Below are 22,888 nucleotides of genomic sequence, written 5' to 3'. Positions count from 1 at the left end.
CTAAATGTATTTCTCCTCACACACACACACACTCTCTCTCACACACACACACACACACACACACACACACACACACACACACACACGCACACAGAAGGGCTGCGGGCTGGTTCTGTATGAAGCATGAAGTGTGCAGGTTGGGCAGCAGATGACTGATGATCCCTGGGAGCTTACAGAGGCTCAGACCCACGCTGTGTTGTGATGTGAAATTCAGGTAATGAATGTGAGCGACAGCAGAGCTGAGGACGCTGGAACATCTCAATGACACATTGTCATGGCGACTGCGTCATCATAACATCTCTATCTTTTTCTGGCTATTATCAATGCCTGTGGGTTTCTGACATCATCCTGTTATTCCCTGTCTGTCCAGCAGGGTCCTCAGCAGTGTTGTGAATGTATCAGTTTGCAACTAATAAACGTGAGCACCGTTCACTCTCGCAATGGCTAACAAATTACACAAGGCCCCTGCCTCCCGTTCATGTCAAAGCAAGTGTCATTAGCCCTTTCTACACAGAGATCCTGCGATAGGGCTGCGAAGAAGTCACTTCATTATGCTGCCTTTGTCTTTGGGGGGGGGGGTTGATCTGACTGAGAGTGACCTCCCCTCAATTATGTGTGACTTTAAAGCCTTCATAAAATATAAACAGGTGACTTATCAAAGAAATTCACTCCCATACAGTTGTCACGAATGTTGAAATTTAGATCAGATTGACTCTGCTTTGGAGCCAGCCTCAAGTGGCCATAAGAGGAACTGCTGCTTTTGGTACTTCAGCATTGGCTTCATTTTTCAGCCTTGTAGGTTGCCGCTTGGTACTATCCTTAAGTTTGTCAGGAGTTAAGGAGAGGAGATGGTCATCATCAGCCAGTACAGTCACAGACTCAGTCACTACTCAGACCCAGTACTAAAGCAAACATTAACGCTATTAAAATGTGTATATATTACTTGTTTCTATAAATTTTGCCCTTTTCTTGGGCAATTTTATAGTTTATCTAAACAGTGCTCCCTTCGTCTTTCTTTCTCAGTCGACCACTGCACCAGAATTTACACAATACTATAAGATATTTGTAATAAATGTGTGTTCTTCACCGTGGTTGCCTCGTGCATCATATCTTTTTAGTTGCGTCTAGCAAATTCGAATTTGCTCTGCCCGGGGATCTGGCCCTGACGAGCAGAGCCCGTTGAATTGCCATCGGACCAATCAGATCAGTCTATCTGACAGAGGCGGGCTCTGGGCGGGCGTAACATGATGAGGACAGTGCTGCACCGTAGGAGTCGAAAAATAAACAGCCATCAATTCAACAATCCATTCAATTTGGAAGAAACGCTAAGCCAACTACACTTATCTTTTTCTTTAAGAGAGGAACAGAAGACTGCCCTAGAAGCCTTCGCTTCAAGGAGGGAAGTTTTTGCCGTTTTGCCGACGGGATACGGCAAAAGCATAATATATCAGTTAGCCCCACTGGTCGGCAAACAAATGGGGCGTAGTGCAATGAATATGTCACCATGTTTTTTGCTCTGATTAGCCATCGTGCTATCCAATTGCGTGCGGCAGCATTTCATATGCCTCAGTTAGTGCCGCCCCTTGGGTAGGAAGGGTGTATCGGTGAGGACCAGAATCTCTCTAGATTTGAGTCTGGATTTCCAGGCTATCAGACAGTAACAATAAGCATGAAACTTTAACCAGATCAGGCAAAAGGTCCTGAGTAGGACCACTCATGGAGTTAGAGGGCACAGAAGACACACATACTATTACATGGTCTATTCAAAGTTCCAGCGTCTAAGACTGAGGGGGGTCTATTGGCAAAAAATGGATTATGATATAATAAGTATGTTTTGCATAATCACCTGAAAATACGAATTCTATTTTAGTTACCTTCGAATGCTGTTCGGCTCGTCGAGAAACACTGATTTTTACAGTGAAACTGCTTTATGCAGTGTTTTACAGGTTTTAATCACCAGGTCTGTTTGTTTTTCAGAGGAGGAGACCTCTGCAGGTAATTCAGCTCCTGGTAAGGAACTCCTGAACAATGAACATTTGAGGAGGAATTGAAACCAGGAGAAGTTTCAGCTGGTTGCAATCTGCAGTCCTCACCGCTAGATGCCACCAAATACTAAACAGTGTTCCTTTAATAATGCAAACACAAATAGATTAATGATTTATCAAACAAAATTCCTCCTCCCATCTGCCCCTGAACCTGCAAACTTTACTTTCCACCATGTTTCAATGTCAGACTACTTCCTGTGTCTGCTCACCTCCTCTCATGATCCTTCTAGTAGTAGAGAAATGAATGCATGAGCAGTAAGCTCATTCATTGCACTGTATGACACCATGCTTACAGCCTCACCAGATGAGACACCACATTGTACCAGCTTTCTGTTCACAGCTCCTTAATGTCAGTGTTTCTTGGTGAATATATAAATATCTTGTCTACAGACGAGGATCATCCCCGGGTGGGAGAAACAATGCAGGTGGCTGCGTCTCCGCACCATAAATAGCTCGCAGGCCGTCGTCATTTGTTGGTGTGACATTTTCATCGTAAAGGTTAGATGTTGCAGGATGCATTCCTCTCATAGCTGAGGCCTGTCAAGCTCCGCTGTTCTGTGTCATCGCCTGCGGCTACGCTTGTTATTTCGGTGTGATTTGTGAGATCTGATTCTTAAGATTAGACTTTGTGAAATCACGTCTTTGTGTGTCCACACTTGGCCTGGAATTAGAGCTCATGTAGCTGCTGTGGCTGTTTAAAATAGTGTCTGCTTTATTTCTTCCTGATCTCGCTCTTCAGCTCTTTACATTGCTGTTACGAACATTACAGCTGGAAGTCCTCCAGCTCGGTTTGGATCAGACCATTTTTGGCTTTACAAACTTGTTAGGTAATGTGCCGGGGTGTGACTGGATGAAAAATGTTGTGTCAGAAGGAAATGTGGGATTGCAGCCTAATCATTTTTTGCTGATTGGGTCTCTTGAAGCCTGTATATTCAAATAATTACTGTAATGTACATTTACGAAGCATTTATTCCCTCCGTACAACAACATCGTCATGCCATACTCATCACTTACATTGTGGCCTTCATCGTGGCTCAGAAACTTACATCCATAAAACAGTTTGGTCTCATTTTGAACCGGAGCATCTGCAGATTAATTCCATACCCAGCATGTTATGATGTGGTCACATTAGAGCTGCCCCCTAATCGTCAACCAAACGTTAGTCGACCAGGAAGGTCATTAATCGGCAAGATTTCATTGGTTATTTCCAGGTTAATTTCCAGGGCTGGTACCTGCAGTTATTCCACAGGCTAGTTAATAACATGTCGGGCAGGAAATCCAAAGTGTGGGATCATTTTGAGAAGGTGAAGGACGAACCCAAGGTGATATGTAAACTCATCTTCATTGGTCGACTACAAACATGACGTATCATCTGAAACATGGAAGTAGCTACATGCCCATTAGCCCACAGCATCATTAACAGGCGGCTCGCTCAGTGTGTGACGTGCACTTGTAGATAAAATATAGGCCTATATTAATGAAGGTTCATCAGTACGGTTTTTTATTTCTCTGTAATGTGACTTGATGTGTGTGGCCTCTCTGTTTAAATAACCAAAGTATACTAACTCCAACCCTGCACTAAAGTTGAGACAAAAAGCTGCAGTGTGGGAAAGTGCTGCTTTGATATTTTGATCATGAAGTATTTCTAATTTTGGACAAGCAGCTCTGTCCCATTAAAATCCTCTCTGCCTGCAGGCGGCTCCGCTCTGAGACTGACTGCTAACTGTGAGGCGCTGCAGTCTCTCAGAGAACAGTTAAAATGTCCCGACAAAGACTCAGACATTTCAAATTTAAGTTTTAACCTGGTTGTGCTTCTGATTGTGATCTTGGGAGTTTACGCAGTAGTTTAAACATGCAGAGGAAGTACTGCCACACTCTAATAAATGACTTCAGGTTTGTTAATTTAAGACAAATAAAGCTCTGTATCACATGAAGTGTTGCGATCAGGCACGTAGCTGTGGTTGTGAAAGTTATGGTTGTAGACTATTGAATGCATCATGTTATTGTGGGTCCTCAGAAGTACAGATATGCACATGTATGTGTGTGTGTGTGCATGAGTGTCCCAGACTGCCAAACCTCGAGCTCTTGGCTCCTCTGTCTGAAGTGCAGCAGTCAATTCCTTTAAGGACGTTTCAGCCTAGTTTGGAGGGAAAGTGGAGCGCGGCCTCAGACAGACAGTTTATATAGAAACTAGAGCTCAGACTCACAATTATCACCTCTCCTCTCTCCGTCTCTTCATCCCATCAGACCAATCAATTCTTCAACAACTCCTCCTCTCTTGCCACATATCTGTCTTTAGAAGCTAACTATCTAACTATAACCACTTTTGACCTACATAATATTTTACATGCGTATGTCAGCTGCGGCTTTTTCTATTTAATTAACTGTGGTGAATACTTGCGTCAAATACTTATTGGAGAATAACTGCTAAAGCCAATGCTAGTACCTTGATAAAAAAATACTTGACTCTTGACTTCACAACACCACAGACTGTATAGGTTGTAGCTGCTGTGGTGGGAGTGTGAGCTCCACCCAGAGACGGAGAGTCCATCCAGGTGCACACACAGTGACAAGGCTAACTGATACCATCACACAGCTAACGTAACCCAAAGGTTAGTAACAACTTTAACGATGAGTCGAGCAATGTAGGTGTCAGTATGAATTTGTTTAAACTGCCTTACAGCTCGGTGATGGATGTTAGCCGCTGCTGCTGTGTTAGCACGTGCTAACCTGGCAGCTTAGTGAATAGAGAGGTGATGACTGCGACAAAAAGTTTTCTGATCTGGTGTACAGTCTGAACAGCCAGGCTCAGACACTGGTGCAAAAAGGACCAAATGCTGGTACCGTTTGACTGTAGACATTTCACTGCTACTTGGTACTGGGTTAAGTCGGCAGATAGCTTCAAAAATATCGAGTACCTGGGACACCCAGTAGCTCAGCGGGTAGAGCAGGTGCTCCATGTTCAAAGGTTATGTCCCCGCCGCAGCAGCCATGGGTTTCACTCCAGCTGCTGGCCCTTTGCTACATATCATCCCCCCTTGTTCAAGCTTGAATGATCAAATATCAAATATCAAGTAAAGGCAAAAAAGCCACACATACACACACAAAAAAATATAAAAAATAAGTACTGAGTACCTGTCACAGTAGACTGAAGCAATCCAGGCAGAGAGGACCCAAAATGCAGGACAGCAGGCTGGTGGATTCAAAGAAAGACACTTCAGTTGATGAAACACAGGCTTACAGGCCGGTGAGATGCAAAACAGGCAGGAAAAAACCAAGACCCCAGGGAAACCACAAGGACCATAAACGGGTAATCCAACGAAGAGCAAAGGAAGTGAGCAGGTAGAAGCAGAGGACACTATTTAGGGAGGTGAGAACAGGTGAGTAGACTGCAGCACCAGTGAGGGACAGGTGAAACTAATCAGGGAGGGGTGGACAATCAAAAAGGCGGGAAAACACACAAAGACAGGAAGTAAAACCAGAAATGACACATGAAGAGAGAGCCTTCAAAATAAAACAGGAAATAAACTAGACGTGACAGAAGACATGAAACAAGGAAAAGTGGACGTATAAGTTGCCATGACTTGGTTTGTGGACTGCCATTTTGAGGTTCAAGCCCAAATATTTGGATGAGAGGCTGGCGTTGTGGAGGAGCGAGGGGTGGCTCTGACTTATAGACTGTGGCGACGCCTTGCAGTCGGTCTGTCAAAATGTAAACAGGTGAGTTATAAAAAAAATCACCCCCCATACAGTTGTCCTGAACATCTGCAGTGCTGCCCTGTCTGATCAGCTTCCCTTTCTTAAACACCATCCGACCACTTTGATTGTCAGCACCTGTGAGCATGGGCCCTGCGACAGTGGTCAGTTGGTGTCTGCTCCAAGAATCGGCATGCCACGTTTGACTGATCTTGATAGGGCCCATGCGAGAGGGCAACTTCAAGTTGGTGTTCAGCAAAACCAAGTTGCGGCATTATTTGGAGCGAGCCCTAGTACCATCTGCAAACTGAAGGCCAAGTTCCATATAACAGGGGATGTCAGAGACAGGCCGCGAAGTGGGCGTCCCAAGAGAGCGTTTCCTCATCCTGTCAGGATGTTAGGATCTATAGGCAGTCTTCTACAGATTTGTAGTCAAGGTTTGTAGGATGATATGGCCGATGGCTCTCTGCCCAGACAAACCGGAACAGACTGCACACAGCCAATCTCCGGTGTCATAGGGCTGCCAGGAGGCCTGCCGTGACTGCTCTTCACCGTCAGGCCCCTTTGCGCTAGTGTCGGCAACACGTGCACTGGAACCTGAACAGGTGGAGGAACATTTTGTTCAGAGATCGTAGGGTCGAAGCGTGGAGAAGACACAGACAACGCTTTGCTGATTGCTGCACCGATAGAGTAACATCTTATGGTGGAGGCAGTGTGACGGTGTGGGGTGGCATCTCCCTCGCTGGAAAAACGAGGCTTGTCATCATTGGAGGCAGTCTCAATGCACAGAGATATCAAGGTGAAATTCTGCAACCAGTGGCAATCCCATATCTCCACAGTCTGGGACCGAACTCCCAAAAAAAAGCTGTTTGACATTGGCAGATTTTTCATGGGCGCAACCTACATACTCAGCTCTGCTGCTCATCCCACAAATGCATGTTCCTTACAAATGTGGCACCATTTAAACAAGAAATAAACAGGCGTTCCAAAGGTATAAGATGTATTGCCAAGAAGCTTTGTTACAACAAAGAAATAATCTACCAAACACACATTGCCTTACTTCTTGTGCTTAGTTTATCTATTAGAGTTTATGTCATGCGTGGTTCATAGCTGGTACTTTTAGAGCATCTAAGGTCCATCTCTCTGTTGTTCCTAATTACTGCTACAGCAGGAGAAGATGCTGTTTCTTAGAACGCAGCAGTAAACAGTGAGGTCAGTGCCATACACACACACACACACACACACACACGCACACACAGTCCTGAGATGATTGCCCATCTCCTCCTCCTCCTCCTCCTCCTCCTCCTCCTCCTCCTCCTCCTCCTCTCCAGGAGTTCATTGTGTTTTCTGCTGACTCAGCAGGACGTCAGCTCTGTATTCTGCCATCACTCGTCCCCGCAGATTTCCCAGAAGGCCACTGACACTGTCCTGAGATTAAGAAGCTGTAACCGTGGACCTGGCTGTCTTGAGGGAGACGCGGCGACACGCACACAACCAGAGTGATTATTGCTTTCTGTCTCTCCACTCAGAGATGCTCCAGAGAGGAAGTGTGCACTCTCAACAGGAATAATAAAACATGAGGAGGACCACACATGAATCTTTAAAAATCAAGGACTTTATAATTTCACTGCTTTTATCTCATGTTTTCTCTCATCCACTGTGTTTCAGCAGGAGCAGTTTATGACTGAAACAGATTCCTTTCATATACTGCTCAATCTGTTGGTTATTTTTATCTAATTGTTGAGTCTAAAAAATGTTAGAAAATGAATGGATGATAGGTTGAGGGTTGAGAGCTGAATGGATAAGGGTCTGGGGTTGAGGGATGAATGGATGAGGGATCAAGGGATGAAGGGTGAAGGGATGGGGGTCGAGAGATTAAGGGATGAAAGGGTGATAGCTGAGGGATAAAGGGATGAGGGGATGAAGGGTGAGTGATGACAGGTTGAGGGTCGAGGGATAAATGATGAGGGTGGGGGGTGAGGGATGAGGATCAATGGATGGAGGGTGAGGGATGAAGGAATGAGGCCTGAGGGATGAGAGTCTAAGGAATGAAGGGATGAGGGACGAAGGATGAAAGGATGAGGGTCAAGGGATGAAGGGATAAAAGGATGAGGGTTGAAGGTTAAATGATGATGGTAGAGGATGAGGGATGAGGATCAATGGATGAAGGGTGAGGGATGAAGGAATGAGGCTTGAGGGATGGATGGATGGATGAGAGTCTAGGGATGAAGGAATGAGGGTCAAGGGATGAGGGATGAGGGATGAAGGATGAAAGGGTTAGGGTCAAGGGATGAAGGGATAAAAGGATGAGGGTTGAAGGATAAATGCTGATGTGGAGGTTGAGGTATGAGGATCAGTGGATGAAGGGTGAGGGATAAATGGATGAGGGTCGAGGAATGACTGGTTGAGGGATGAAGGAATGAGGATTGAGGGATGAATGAATGAGGGTCTAGGGATGAAGGGATGAGGGAATGAAGGGTAAGGAATCAAAGGATGGAGGGATGAGGAGATGAAGGCTGAGGGATGAATGGATGAGGGTCGAGGAATGACTGGATGAGGGGATGAAGGAATGAGGGTCAAGGGATGAAGGTATGAGGGGGTGAAGGGATGCGGAAATGAAGGCTGGGGGATGAATGGATGAGGGATCAAGGGATGAAGGGTGAATGGAGAGGGGTCGAGAGATTAAGGGATGAAAGGGTGATGGTTGAGGGATAAGGGATGAGAGGATGAAGGGTGAGGGATGAAAGGATAAGGGTTGAGGGATAAATGATGAGGGTGGGGATTGAGGGATGAGGATCAATGGATGAAGGGTGAGGGATGAAGGAATGAGGATCTAGGGATGAGGGTCGAAGGATGAAAGGGTGAGGGCCAAGGGATGAAGGGATAAAAGGATGAGGGTTGAAGGATAAATGATGAGGGTGGAGGTTGAGGGATGAGGATCAGTGGATGAAGGGTGAGGATAAATGGATGAGGAATGAAGGAATGAGAATTGAGGGATGAATGAATGAGGGTCTAGGGATGAAGGGATGAAGGGATGAGGAAATTAAGGGTGAGGAATCAAAGTATGGAGGGATGAGGAGATGAGGGATGAATGAATGAGGGCTAGGGATGAAGGTATGAAGGGATGAGGAAATGAAGGGTGAGGAATCAAAGGATGGAGGGATGAGGAGATGAAGGCTGAGGGATGAATGGGTGGGGGGAGGGATAGGGGTCAAGAGATTAAGGGATGAAAGAGTGATGGTTGAGGGAAAAGGATGAGGGGATGAAGGGTGAGGGATGACAGGATGAGGGTCGAGGGATAAATGATGAGGGTGGGGGTTGAGGGATGAGGATCAGTGGATGAAGGGTGAGGGATAAATGGATGAGGGTTGAGGAATGACTGGATGAGGGATGAAGGAATGAGGGTCAAGGGATGAGGGAGTGAAGGCTGAGGGATGAATGGATGAGGGATCAAGGGATGAAGGGTGAATGGATATGGGTCAAGCGATTATGGGATGAAAGAGTGATGATTGGGGGATAAAGGGATGAAGGGATGAAAGGATGAGGGTCGAAGAATAAATGATGAGGGTGGGGGTTGAGGAATGAGGATCAATGGATGGAGGGTGAGGGATGAAGGAATGAGGCCTGAGGGATGGATGGATGAGAGTCTAGGGATGAAGGAATGAGGGTCGAGGAATGAAGGAATGAGGGTCTGGGGTTGAAGGGATGAGGGTCAAGGGATGAAAGGGTGAGGGTCAAGGGATGAAGGGATGAAAGGATGAGGATGGAGGGATAAATGATGAGGGTGGAGGTTGAGGGATGAGGATGAATGGATGAAGGGGGAGGGATAAATGGATGAGGGTCGAGAAATGACTGGATAAGAGTCTAGGGATGAAGGGATGAGGGTCTAGGGATGAAGGGATGAGGGTCGAGGGATGATGGAATGAGGGTCTAGGGATGAAGGGATGAGGGTCTAGGGATGATGGAATGAGGGTCTAGGGATGAAGAGATGAGCGTCGAGGGATGAAGGAATGTGGGGCTGGGGATGGAGGTATGAGGGTCGAGGGATGAAGGGGTGAGGGTCAAGGGATGAAGGGATGAAAGGATGAGGGTTGGAGAATAAATGATGAGGGTTGAGGGATGAGGATCAATGGATGAAGGGTGAGGAATGACTGGATACGGGATGAAGGAATGAGGGTCTAGGGATGAAGAGATGAGGGTTGAGTGATGAAGGAATGAGGGAATGAAGGGTGAGGAAATAAAGGATGAAGGAATGAAGGCTGAGGAATGAATGGATGAGGGAAGAACGCCGAGACATGGACGAGTGTGATGATGGACATGAAGGCAGGATCACAGGAGGGAACCAGGGGAGCGGTGTCTTTGTGAAGTCAGATTCAGATTCAGCCCACAGTGGGTCCTGTGTTCAGACAGAAGAGAGCAGAAGATATAAAGGAAAAAGGGATGGGAAGGTCGAAGAGGAAGAGAATGGATCAGGTTTCCTAAACACTTTTGGGTGTAAATGAGATGTGTTCGAGGCGTGGTCGTTATTCATGAACCTAGTTATAAAACTACATGTCGTGAGGCCTCTGGTGATTCCCATCTCACCATCACTGCATCTTTAGTGACTCCTGATCGATCCTTTGTCGGCACGACGCTCACAATCAAAACACGAGAGATTTATGGAAGTGAGATTGACTTAATGGAGCAGAGGTTTGAGGAGTCTCACTTTGTCATTGGAGTAGCTGATGACAGAACAGAAAAGTTTAAGTCTTGTAGACCAGTGGTGACTCTGATGGTGATGTGCAGTGATGGCGGCTTGTTTACTCGCAGCCAGGATTCGTCCGACAGTAACCTTCACACAATGTGTTTAATTTGAACAACCCAGCTGGTCTGACGCATTTTACAAGAGGAAACCTGCGTTACAAAAACAAAACAGTTTAACATTTTCCACAAAGAATCACAAGTTTTCTCTGAAGTGACATATTTTCATCTTTTTTGCCTTTTTTTACAGTTTGTCGTCAGAAATGAAATGTTTTGCTGCACGTGGATCGCTGTGAATTTCGCCAACTGATATCAGTCTGTTTCATTATATCTGTGTTATTTTGAGAAGCACACACACACAGGCACACACTCGTACTGTCCTCCTGTGGGTCCTTTAATATCCTGTCCTGCTTCTGTCCCAAAATAAACAGGAACGTGCAGCTTGTTTGACTCATCCGCCAGAAAAATACTGCGTAACGATGACAGAAAACGGCGAGGAAACATGTTTTCTATTTGCTTATGTATGCGTACCATGCAAACGTGATGTAAAGATCATACAGCCTTTACACGTACACAATCACAGGACATTACTGCACTTGTAAAGACAAATGTAAGCACTACAGATTGTACAGACAGGTAGATAGGAACAAGAAAAGAATTCTGGCTGACAGCAGGGTTGTGTGGGGAGCAGTGTTAGAAGAAGAGCGAGGGTTTATTATGCGCATAGATCTACAGTATGCACACAAGTACACACTTCCACACCTTGAGTCATCAAAGAAGCATCCAAAACACAACAGGAATAGCACTAATCCCCAGTTCTCCATGCTCTATAAATAACTGTTCTGTTCTTGTTAATCTGAGGAAGCAAGCGGGAGCCATAAAAACAGAAACAGGCTGCTCAGAGGACAGACCCTCCTCTCCCTCACTGGAAATGCTGCTCGTTTCCTGCATTCCTTAAATGTTTAAAATCTGTGTGTGTGTGTGTGTGTGTGTGTGTTCGCATCCACACAGGTATCCTAGTTATGCTTTGTTTTTTGGAAGCATGCAGTTATGTGTTTGCACCTGTGAAGAACACATCCTGAAGCTGGATCGCTCAGATAGAAACCAGGATACTGTGGCATGTTAACACCTGATCAGGGCCACTGTTTGCAGATGCATCCTCACCTCCAGCAGGCTGTTCTCATAAACTGTTAATATGTATTAATATGAAAAGTCATGCACTCAAATTTGAAAGGCTGCGATCACATGACCAATACGCTGAAGGGAGTAACCAGGAAGGGAGTCCTGAGCGGTCTTGTGAACAGGCCCCCAGGACGTGCACCGTGCTTTGAAACCAATTTTCACAGGGGCCAAACGGTGGTACTGCAGTTTCCGGGGTCCGTCACGTGATGCCCTGCGGCCCAAAAAGAATTTTTCCCTTCGGCTTATATGGCAAAAGAGACGTCTATAAATCAGTAGATACAATTTTTTTTGTGTCACAACCCCGACGAAATGACTTGTTTTGCTGTCAGGATTTGATCCATGTGTATAAATAGTTTTTATGCATACTTTATTTTGTCTTTAAATTTGACTTTCGAGGTGTGTGTGTGTGTGTGTGTGTGTGTGTGTGTGTGTGTGTGTGTGTGTCAGAGTGACTGATGGTACAGACAAAAGAACGGGATGAGGGACTGAACCTGAACTCTCCAGGGATTCTCCCAACGTGCAACAGAGATTAAAACTGCAGCACAGAGACAAGGACCATTAACCAACATGCTGGCTACATGCTCATACACATGTCGACAAAACCAGATAGATAGATAGATAAATAGATAGATAGATAGATAAATGACGGATGGTTTAAACATAAAGTTTCAACACATTTGCTCCATAATAATGTACAAATGTTGCAGTAATGTACAATGCCAACATTTAATCTGGCGACTGGGTTGCATTTGCTTAAACTCTACACAGACATTCAGGTTAAAGATGGAGTCACTTGTTGGAACAATTATTTTTTTTACTTTTTTATATGCTTTCATGTTATATTCGTATGTAACATTTGTTTATATTGTTTATTTTTTGTTAAACATTTGCTGTTGTTGTCCTGTGTTCACAGGAGGGCCAAGTTGAGTTACTGAATAAGAGTCCTGCTCTCTGTTATCAGCCTGTCTTCATGTCCTCCTGTGTTATCTCTTTTGTCTTCACCCTGTCTTTTTCTTCCTGTATCTCTCCACTTGTCTCTGTTGTTCTGGTTTCTGTTATTTTCCAGAGCTGTCACCTTTCGACCAAATGGCTGTGTTGGGAAACTGTGACTCCATCGATTTTCAGTAGATCTTTCTCCTGCTTGGAGCCGGACAGCGAGACCTGAGTTATAGGACTTCATAACATATTGATTAAAAGTCCCTCAGATTGATTGAGGACTGCAGAGACTGGACTCTTGCGTCAAGGCGAGGCAGCTCTCAGTCACACTGCTGGCTGACGACCAATCCAGAGGCAGCATGAAGACACAGTGAACCTCAGAATGAACGTGTGTGTTTGTGCTATTTACAGTTTCTCTTTAACACTGAGGTCTATCACTACAAATGCACTGTGATCGACCACTGACCACAGAGCTTTGGATTAAAGGTCCAGTATGAAGGAGTTTGGGGGATATGTTGGCAGGAATGGAATATAATAATAATAAGTGTGTTTCTTTAGTGTGTAATCACTTGAAAATAACTATTGTTGAGTTTTTGTTACCTCAGAATGAGCTGTTTATGGGGCTGTGCACAGGGCCGTCGCAACCAGACAGGCAAACTAGGCAACTGCCTTGGGCCCTGAGCTGGAAGGGGGCCCCCAGAGACAGCTGACATTGGTCCATATCAATGACAATATGATGGAACCCCTATAGACACTGCAACAACGACAACACGTTGGAATCCCCCCTAATGGGCCCCCCTACTAGCTGCTGCTTGCGAGTAGCTAAGTAGGGTGACCAGAGGGACTGCACAGCATTTCTGTCTCTTTTCACGCGTCACGCAAATTGACACCATGTCCCACATGATTGTTTGCCACCCACGCTAGCATTGTTGGAGTACCGTAGTACAACGGTACCTCACGGTACCACTACTATAGGATATGTTCAAAGTCCAATCGCAAGAGGGTGAGTATCCATGCGCCGTCCAATAACGGTGCTCTGGCCACCTGACACTCAATATGCTGCTGCAGTGGTTTGTTTTCCAGTGACATTTCAGGTATGAACTGAGCTATTGAGTATCTTTAAGCAGTTAAAGTTATTATTTCTTTCTTTTTACTTGTAGGTTAAATTTGTTTATATATGCTACAGAGATTTGTTTTCCACAGAGCTCTACGGTGCGAGCAACTAAAAATAGTTTTGCACAAGCAAAACAAATCATTCAGGAGCACGCTGTGTGAGTACAGATTTCAACCAGCAGCAGAAACGAAAGGCCAATCCTGCCAGTTGTGGATTGAACGGGGGTCACAGACGCCGTATTCCTGTCAAATACGGCGCAAGATAAGGGCTTACCGGCGACGGAGAAGTCCGGCTCCAGGTCCAATAATTTCCTCTTTGTTGATTTCATGACTGCCCAGAAGTACCTGAACAGCCGAGCCATGGCAGCACACAGCAAGGCGCCTCTTGCCTGGGGCCCCCAGAGTGTCTTGAAACAGCCCTGGCTGTGCACATGCCAAATGCAATCTCAGACGCAACCTGCCGCCGCGCTCTTGAAAGCTGGCTCAAAAAAGGCACAAAAGTAGCACCCAACGCCAAACCTTGCGTTTTCCAGGCAGTTAAAGACAGGGCCCGTGTACAGCCCCTAAATCTACGTAGGGAGCGGGTCATTATCCATGGAGTCTGCCATGTTGCATCTCCATGTCTCTCCAAACCAAACACTGGCTCAAGATGGGGCCATTCCAACACGTTTCATCCCAAGTTGTCAAATTTTCACATCAACATGTTATGCATGGTTTCGCTCTACAATCTTATGGGAAGCAAACATCAGGCTCTCAAGTGAAAGTCCAGGTTTTGTTGGACCCATCCACCGACCCCCCACCTAGCCCTACTGGGACTATCCAGCTCCTTAAGTTACGTTGTCACCGGCAGCATTTGTGTGTCATAGTGCCGCGACAGGTGCCGTCTGGCTGACTGGTGGTGTATCATAACTCCACAGAAGGTTACGTCTGGCTGCGTTACAAACTGACGCTGTCTGGCAGAGTATCATACTGCCACAAAAGGTGGCTTTTGCTGTCGGTGTCTGACACCAAAATCATTGACAAAGCAGTGATATTTGACGGCTTCGAAATGAACACAGTCTGGCCATTTATTTTTTTTTGTGTCAGCCACCATGGTTAGCGGTCCCTCTGTGGAGAGCAGCGTCAGAAGAAAACACTGATTTTTATTTTATTTTTTTTTACATGAAAGTACTTTATTTAGTATTTTTTACCAATTTTGATCTGTACTACGGAGCAGGATTTGGAGTAAGCGAGCTAACTTCAGGGTTGACTCTGTTTTCAGTGCTACAAAGCTGGTTATCAATTTACCAGGATAAATCACCGTGGTAACTTCTGCTGAACAGCTAACCTGCTCTGGAGCTGGCTAACATCAAGGTATTGGACCACAACTTGTCAACATCCCGACCTCTGACCAATCAGAAAAAAGTATCCATTGACAAAAGTCTGGAGTCTCAGCTAAAAAAGAGGAGCCTGTGTATTGTTTTATTGCTCCAAGCTTTATTTCCTCTGGTATTAAAACAGAGCTTCTAACTAACAGAGAGATTGTTAACGACACCAAACACACGATTTTAGCAGAATTCTAACTTATGCAAAGTTTATTTTAGTCTGACAGTGTTGCTACTTTTACACTCTGATTCCTCACTGCAGCTCAAAATAACACGAGACACCTACGTGATGAGAACTGGGAAAAAAAGTGATATTTTATTAGTAAAATAATCCACACGCTGTTAACTGGCTCCAGTTACTATAAATGCACCATTTCAGTCAGACAGACCTCATCAGTCATTAACTACTTTTTACTTCAGCAGCAGAAACAGTCTGGTGTCACTTTAAAGTGTTTCATATGACATATTCAGAGTAGTTTCATTATCTTCCAACTAAACAGCAAATAATACTTGATACTAATGTCACATACAGATCAGTGATACCTACACATTATGTAAGTCTCGGCTGACAGTGTATTTTGGATAGTATTTTCAAAGTCTCTACATTTTCCGTTTTCAGTTACAGAGCAACATTTATATCCCGCGTGTTTGACATTTTACTGTCTCACAGTCACAGACACTTTGGGTACCTTTTCAAAACCCAGAGTTGGCTGAACTAGTTGACACCCAGCTTTGTCGTACAGGTTATCCAGACGGCCAGTGTTAGGGTTAGTCAAACCAGATGAAAGATATCCTGGCTTCATAGTACAGGCCTCAGGTCTGTTTGTTTTGGAGAGGAAGAGCCCTCTGCGGATAATTCAGTCACTGGCAAAAGCCTTAAACATAAAACATTGAAGGAATCCTAACCAGACGTTCACATTTAGCACACGGGAGAAGTTTCAGCTGGTTGTAACTTGTAGTCCTCACCACTATATGCCACTAAATGCTACACACTGTTTCTTTAAGTGAAAGGGGGCATCAACTGATGATCATTTGTGTCCACAAATTATTATACAGCTACAATATTAGTAACAGTCTACAGATTAGGATATGTAGAACAAAACTTCCGACTTGAACAGTCTCCAGAAGTGTCCTCACAAGCTGAGATGAAAATGTCGCTCTTGTATAAAGTCATGAGTCACTCTGAAATCTTCCCTGACAAAATAGCAACATCTTTAAGGACAGGAAGTGCTTATTTCTTTTAAATATTTTTCAGTCAGACCAACATTTCCAAAATGGATGTAGAACATCTTGAGATTAAACACTTCCTGCGGAGGACGATGATGATCTAAATTTAAAACACTTCTAGGTCACAGCGAACTGGTTAAGCTGTCGGAGAAATGACAACCAGAACATGAATTTAGCATCTGCAGGTTGTTTTTTTTGACCAAAGGAACAATCTAAAGACATTCAGGTTTATTTTCTGAATGTCTTCTGCTGCTTGATACACAGTCATGTTGTGAAAAAATGTGTCATGTCATATGTCATGTTAGTTGTTTTTTGGTGGAGTTAGTTTTCCCTAATTTAAGGGTCTAAGCATGAAGCTATGCCTTAGTTTTAGTGTCTCATTTAATATCTCTTCATATTACAGTGAACAACAGCTTCAAACCCCACAGTTGTTTTTGCTCCCATTTTTCATAACTTTGAGTTACAGATCGAAGCCTTTTTTCCTCTAAATTTCTGTCACAAGTTTGTTAAAATCTGTGTTAGTGAGCACTTCTCCTTTTCTAAGATAATCCCTCCACCTGACAGGTGTGGCTCATCAAGATGCTGATTAAACAGCATCATTACTACGCAGGTGTGCTTTGGGATGGTCACAGTAAAAGGCCACTCTAAGAGGCCGTTTACACGTACACGGTGATTTTGATAAACGGAGACATCTTCCTTCGTTTGTGCCCTTCGTTTACACGCAAACGGAGATTTCTCCTCTGAAAACGAGTCTTTCTAAAAACTCCGGCCAGAGTGGAGATTTTGGAAAACTCCGGTTGCGCGTTTGCATGTAAACTGAGATAAACGGAGATAAACGGAGTTATAGGCAGCCGACGTCACAGTATGTGCCGGAACTTGCGCCTGTGTCAAAAGTGCGACCTATGTTGCTATGGTGACAATGGATACATGGAAGGCTTGAGCTTCTCGTTACACTGCCACCTACAGGTTTGGCATGCTCTTGTGTATATATACACGGGTAAGTGTAAACGAAGATCTTTTTGAAAACGGAGAATGAAAATAGCCGGCAACGTGTAAACGGCCTCTGAGATGTGCAGTTTTACCTTGAAAAAAGGACAATGGAAATGCATTTTTTTAGTCACAAATTGAAATTGCCATCAATGAAATGCACCTGTGTTTGTTGTCTATAGCTTATGCTAGCCTTTACCAGTGTGGCCAGTGAGCAGTTGGCAACTCAGGTTGGTCACAACAATGAATTGCTGTCAGGTCAAGACCTTGGTGAGGACAGCCAGCATGCAGATGAGCTCACCTACGACAGTTTCTGATTGTTTGTGCAAAAATTATTTGGTCGTGCAGATCAGCTGTGCAGGTGACCGATCTCAGACACAGGTGAAGACGCTGGATGTGGAGGTCCTGGGCTGGTGTGGTTACACAAGTTCTGCGGTTGTGAGGTCGGTTGGGTGTACTGCAACACTGAAGACGTCTTATAATAGTGGAATGAGCATTCAGTTCACAGGCAGCAGCTCTGGTGAACTCTACTGCAGTCGTGATCAATTTGCACACCTACACCTACACACCTGTGTTGTAATCATGCTGTTTAATCAGCATCTTGATATGTCACACCTGTCAGGTGAACGGATTAAGTGCTCACTGACACAACAAAAATTTTAGAGAAATATGTCTGTTGAGTGCATAAAAAAGTCTTAGATCTTTAACTTAAACCTGTGACAAAATGGAAGCAAAAAAGTGTTGTGTTTAAATTTTTGGTCAGTTTACATTTCATTTAAATGTTGTAAAACTGACGTTGTAACTATGTTTTTAAAGGTGCTGTATACATTTAGTAGAAGAAGCAGAAGAAAAAGAGGAGGAAGTAGAAGAGGATGATTGCTTGATTACAAGCATTTTTTGTCCAGAAATTTAACAAAATAGTATGTCTTTGATATTCTATTCCATGTCTTAAAATAATTCTTTCACCTTTTCTTTCACTTGCTGTTATTATTTGTTATTATTTTTCTCAAAGTTCGTCCTTCATAAAGAGCAAAACCAAAATCACTGATATTAGATGCACATGCATCTCTGCTTAGCATAAAACTAGTCTTTATTTTACGCTGGATCTGAAAGACAATTAAAAAATAATATAACAGAAAATCAGTTTGACATATTTAATCAAAAGATAAAAGTCTAAAATGAGTTTGTGATGGACTGCAGCCGTACAGACTGCACAGAGCCTCCACACAGAGCCCACTGAGTCACATTAAACTAACAGCAGTCTTTACTGCCATCTAGTGGCTGTAACGCTGAGGTGCAGCACAGAGAAGCTGCAGCGCTTCACACTTTGTTCAGCTCCAAGATTTGTCAGAGTGGAAATGAATAATACAAAAGTCTCTCAAGAGATGTTAAACTTACCAACTGTTTTTACTTTCTCCTCTTCTGCTTTCACCTGCTCTTTATGTCATTCTCCATTCTCTGACTTCCATTTGGCCTTATGGTGTTCATGGTAGGCTGTCGCAGCACACACTGGGTAAGAGGTGAGGTACAGCAAGGGCCTGGTCACCAGAATATACCTTAAATTCAGTGTACACATATTTTTGTTGTTAAACTTCTTTTTGTAGTTGTTCAGTGTGTCTTTGTAGTCGTTACTCATGTTTTTGTAGTCTGTTTGGATGTTTGTGGTCTTTTTGCATCTCTTCTTTTTTGTGTATCTTTGTTTTTTTTACCTTTTTGGAATCCTTTTTGTCGTCATTTTGCCTCATTTTGTAGTCTTTTGCGTCTCTTTGTAGCCTAGTTGTTTTGCATCTTTTTGTAGTCTTTTTGTAGTGTCTTTGTAGTTCTTTTGTATCTCTGTGTAGTCCATTTGCACATCTTTGTAGTGATGTTGCATGTCTTTGTAGTCATTTTGTGTCTCTTTGTAGGCCATGGTCTTTTTGTAGTGTCTTTGTTGTGTACTGGGGTCCCTGTAGTCTTTTTTGTGTCTCTTTATAGTCTTTTTGAAGTCTTTTTGTGATGCCCTGGGGTCCCTGTAGTATTTTTTTGTGTCTTTTTGTAGTAGTTTTGTATCTCTTTGTAGTTGTTTTGTAGTGTCTTTGTAGGCCATGGTCTTTTTGTAGTGTCTTTGTTGTGTCCTGGGGTCCCTGTAGTGTTTTTGCGTCTCTTTATAGTCTTTTTGCACACCTTTGTAGTCTTTTGCATCTCTTTGTACCCTAGTTGTTTTGGATGTTCTTCAAGTCTTTTGCATGTCTTTGTAGTCTATTTGCACATCTGTCTAGTAATTTTGCATGTTGTTTTGTAGTCATTTTGCATTTTTGTTGTCCCTTCGAGGTGTTTTGGGGACTTTGGGGTCTTTTATGTGTGTCTCAGTTCTTTTGTACCTCTGTGTAGTCTATTTGTGCATCTTTGTCGTTTTGCATGTCTTTGTATTCATTTTGCATCTCCTATTTGTTTTGTCTTTTTGTAGTCTCTTTGTGGTGTCCTGGGGTCCCTGTAGTCTTTTTTGTCTCTTTGTAGTTGTTTTGTATCTCTTGTAGTCTAGTTGTTTTGGATGTTCTTTTGCATGTCTTTGTAGTCAATTTGCATCTTTTTGTCATCATTTTGTGATGTTTTGGGGTCTCTAGGATTTTTTGTGTCTCCGTTCTTTTGTGTCTCTTTGCAGTACATTTGCACATGTTTGTAGTCATTTTGCGTCTCTTTGTAGCCTAGTTGTTTGGCATCTTTTTGTAGTCTCTTTGTAGTGTCTTTGTAGTTCTTTTGTATCTCTGTGTAGTCTGTTTGCACATCTTTGTAGTGATTTTGCATGTCCTTGTAGTCATTTTGTGTCTCTTTGTAGCCTAGTTGTTTGGCATCTTTTTAAGTCTTTTTGTGATGTCCTGGGGTCCCTGTAGTCTTTTCTGTGTCTCTTTGTAGTTGTTTTGTATCACTTCGTAGTAATTTTGTGTCTCTTTGTAGGCCATGGTCTTTTTGTAGTGTCGTTGTTGTGTCATGGGGTCCCTGTAGTTTTTTTGTGTCTCTTTATAGTCTTTTTGCACATCTTTGTCTTAATTTTGCATCTTCTTGTCATCTTTTTGTGATGTTTTGGGGTCTCTAAGTTTTTTTGTGTCTTAGTTCTTTTGTGTCTCTTTGCAGTACATTTGCACATCTTTGTAGTCATTTTGCGTCTCTTTGTAGCCTAGTTGTTTGGCATCTTTTTGTAGTCTCTTTGCCGTGACCAGGGGTCCCTACAGTATTTTATTGCATATTGCTTTGTTGGGGTCCCTGTAGTCTTTTTTGTCTCTTTGTAGTCTATTTGCACATCTTTGTAGTCATGTTGCATGTCTTTGTAGTCATTTTGTGTCTCTTTGTAGCCTAGTTATTATGCATCTTTTTTATTGTCTTTTTGAAGGCTTTTGTAGCTGTTTTGCACCTTTTGTAGTCCCCTTATGGGTCTCTCTTTCCTACTCTATTTGTGGTGTTGTTGCATGTCCTTGTCATGTTGGGTCTCTGTATTCTTTTTGTATCTCTCTGTAGTTGTGTGTACCTCTTTGTAGTGTATTTGCACATCTTCACAGTCATTTTGCAACTCTTTGTAGTCGTCCAAACAGAGGTTCCCGGCGTGCACCTGGTAGGTCAGTTCAGAAATCCATCCATGGGCATAGAAACACATTTATAAATGTACAGCTGTGAGTTAATTCATAATACAGTACAGTATCTGTACTCTGTCTCTCACACACACACACACTGAGCATAGCAACAACAAAAGGTTTTACTGTAAGCAGCCAATCAGTTACAGTCACACTCACACATTCTGCTTTTCATCAGTAACTTCTGACGTCACTGGCTGATTTGATTTATTGATTGATTGGTCACTTGAGCTGATGAACTATAGTTATCTAGTCTGATGATGCTCTCCACTTCCACTGTGTATTGTTTATTCAATCAACTCGTTTGTTAGTGAAGCATTGATGGATTAATACATTTACAACATTTTACTGATTCTCAGCTTTCTGTATTGATTATTATACGACTGACTAAATGATCGCTGACAGATTGTTTGATGAATTAATTAATGAATCAACTGGAATTGGCTGCTTGTATAAATGATGGACTGACAGACTGATTAATTGTTCAGGTCAGTTTATCCCAGTTGAGTTGATGTTTGTTAACTCTGATTTAGAATTAACTGACCTGCAGGAAACAAAGGATTAAAAAGAAACTGTCCCAATACCTTCCAAATGCACGACTCTACAAAATGAAATAAACCCATGAAAATGACTCGTTTCACTGTGAGGAATCAACCAAATCATGAACACTCAAGTTTACCAGCTGTTTCATTTTGCAGCAGTCATAAATGTTCTTTCTCATTTGGATACAGTGTGTTTTGAAATGACCAAGGACTCGAGAATTCAAATTTGAATGCTGAAGGCAAAAAACAAAATATTCCTCAAACACAGAATTCTAATTTTTTTGATTATGTAGAAGACTGAAAAGAAAATGCAGGAGTGCAGAGAGGAGGTGGAGAAAAACCAAACTGACAGTTCATTTTGAAATATTACACGAACACCTCAAATCCTACAATAAAACAGTCAAACAGGCAAGAATATCCCACTTTTCAAAACTCATTTCTGATCATAAAAACAACCCCAAATTTCTTTTCTCCACCTTCGATCATTTAACCAGCACCAATTTTAATAAACCATCCAACGTATCAACAGATGCCCTCTGCGAGGACTTTGCAGACCACTTCAGAAGTAAAATCGATGATATCAGGTCCAGTCTTTTATCCCAACAGAATGTAATTTTTAACACACCTGGATCATTGCTTTTACCTGAGGAAACACTGAAGAGTTTTGTCCTGGTTGATGTGAGGACACTTGGTCGTGTTTTCTCCCAAGTCCACAACCTGCCTTTTAGATCCCATTCCCACATCACTTTTAAAAACATTTTATGGATTCTTTGAGGAACAGATTTTAAATGTAGTAAATTACTCTCTTCAGACAGGTGTCTTCCCCGCTGCCTTCAAAATGGCGGTGGTGAAGCCCCTCCTGAAGAAGAATAATTTAGATCCCAACACTTTTAATAATTACCGACCTGTATCCAACTTACCGTTTTTAAGTAAGATTTTAGAAAAACTGTTTTTTAACCAAGTAAATTATTTTTTAAAAAGAAACAGTATTTTAGAGAAATATCAATCTGGTTTTAGGATGAACCACAGTACCGAGACAGCCCTTTTAAAGATTTTAAATATTATCAGGTTTAATGCAGATTCTCAAAAACTCACAGTCTTGGTACTACTGGATCTAAGCGCCACCTTTGATACAGTAGATCACCACATTTTATTAAACAGACTCAGAAACCTGGTGGGCCTCTCTGGTACTGTTTTTAACTGGTTCAGCTCTTATCTCACAGATCGTTGTTTCTTTGTAAGTATGGATACATGTTCCTCCAGAACGCATGAAATTAGGTGTGGGGTGCCCCAAGGGTCAATTTTAGGTCCAATTCTTTTTAATCTATACATTCCCCTTGGGGACGTCATCAGGAGGCACGGCATCAGCTTCCCCAGTTACGCAGATGACACACAGCTGTACATCGCCGTGTCTCCTGATGACACAGGGCCAATTGATGCCCTTTTTAACT

Source organism: Epinephelus lanceolatus, chromosome 1, assembly GCF_041903045.1.
Source record: "Epinephelus lanceolatus isolate andai-2023 chromosome 1, ASM4190304v1, whole genome shotgun sequence".
NCBI lineage: Eukaryota > Metazoa > Chordata > Actinopteri > Perciformes > Serranidae > Epinephelus > Epinephelus lanceolatus.
Note: the sequence above shows the minus strand (reverse complement) of the source record.